The following is a 1,838-nucleotide window of genomic DNA, read 5'->3' as shown; positions in this document are numbered from 1 at the left end:
GTGCTCGCTTCAGCAGCACATATACTAAAATTAGAACGATACAGAGAAGATTAGCATGGCCCCTGTGCAAGGATGACATGCAAATTCATGAAGCGTTCCATATTTTTATGGAAGCAACCTAGATGCCCATCAGCAGACGAATGGATAAGGAAGCTGTGGTACATATACACAATGGAATATTACTCAGCCGTTAAAAAGAATACATTTGAATCAGTTCTAATGAGATGGATGAAACTGGAGCCCATTATACAGAGTGAAGTAAGCCAGAAAGATAAACACTAATACAGTATACTAATGCATATATATGGAATTTAGAAAGATGGTAACGATAACCCTATATGCAAGACAGAAAAAGAGACACAGATGTATAGAACAGACTTTTGGACTCAATGGGAGAAGGCGAGGGTGGGATGATCTGAGAGAACAACATCGAAACGTATTATCAAGTGTGAAACAGATCGCCAGTCCAGGTTGGATGCATGAGACAAGTGCTTGGGGCTGGTACACTGGGATGACCCAGAGGGATGGGATGTAGAGGGAGGTGGGAGGGGGGTTCAGGATGGGGAACACATGTAAATCCATGGCTGACTCATGTCAATGTATGGCAAAAACCACTACAATATTGTAAAGTAATTAGCCTCCAACTAATAAAAATAAATGAAAAAAAAATAAATTGAACCACTATCAGTTACACTAACCACTATTTCATCATTCTATACTTCTCACCTGTATTATTTTATGAATTAGTGATATACATAATACCCAGTACAAAGTTAATTATGCACAAATTTGCATCAGTCACTTTTCTTCCAGCTTTATTGAGGAACGATTTTCAAGTAAAATTGTAAGATATTTAAGGTAACTAACTGTACAATGTAAAGAATTGTGTCCATTGTAAAAGGATTCCTGCCATCAAGTTAACACATCCATCACCTCATGTGTTTACTTTATTTTGGTGAGAACATTTAAGTTTTACTTTCTTAGCAAATTTCAATTGTACATCCAGAAATGGAATTGCTGGATCATGTGGTCATTCTACTCTGACTTTCTTGAGACACAGCCATACTGTTTTCCATAGCAGCTAAACTTTGTTTGCAACCTCACCAACGATGCACAAGGTTTCCCTTTTCGCCACATCCTTGCCAGCTTTTACCTAGGTTTTTACTTATTAACAGTTCAGAAACCAAGGTTATGGGCTGTCTGGGGTTTTGCTCTTTCAAAACATAACCTGAATGACAGTTAATTTTGAGGCACTAAATGTCAGAATCGATTCTGCATTCATTCCAAATGGAATGTCTCAACCTGTCTACACACGTCCATTCACTTGCGCTCTAGTCATTTATAAATCAGTCCTTCAGGGGAACGTTAATGGGGTCAGACCCAGAGAGTTTCTGCCCTGGCAGCCGGGAGAGAAGGCTTGTGGGTAAAATCGGGTCCCGGCTTACCGCCTCAGCAACAGTCAAGCAGGGGACTAGCCTAAAGCCAGACCCTGGGCCACACAGCCGGAGGAGAACACAAGAGGAGAGCTGACGCGGTTGAAGAAAAGAAGACTGAACGATCACCCGCCAACAAGATAAAGAACGAGCCCAGTGCACTGCTTCCAGCACCAACCGCCAGCTCAGTCCAGCCCAGCCCACTACTGAGGAATGAGGAAGTGGAGGAGGCGGGGCCTCCGAAAGGGCAGGTGGGGCCACCTGGGCAGGGAGAGGCGGGGCCGCCTGGGGCGTGAGAGGCGGGACCCGCAGGGCTGGAGAGGAGAGTCGCCGGGGGCCTGCGGAAGGTGGGGAGGGCGGGGCACGTGGGAGGGCGGGGCACGTAGGAGGGCGGGGCGCGGAGGG

The 1,838-nt window shown here is 45.3% G+C and overlaps 1 non-coding gene across 1 annotated transcript; it reads left to right on the top strand.

The window, feature by feature from the left end:
* Positions 1-107, top strand: LOC122705953. Its single transcript, XR_006344223.1, has one exon. It is a non-coding gene; the product is annotated as a U6 spliceosomal RNA (small nuclear RNA).
* The last annotated feature ends 1,731 nt before the right edge of the window (positions 108-1,838 follow it).

This window comes from Cervus elaphus, chromosome 12 (assembly GCF_910594005.1).
Source record: "Cervus elaphus chromosome 12, mCerEla1.1, whole genome shotgun sequence".
Classification (NCBI taxonomy): Eukaryota; Metazoa; Chordata; class Mammalia; order Artiodactyla; family Cervidae; genus Cervus; species Cervus elaphus.
This window is presented reverse-complemented; position numbering and strand designations above follow the sequence as displayed.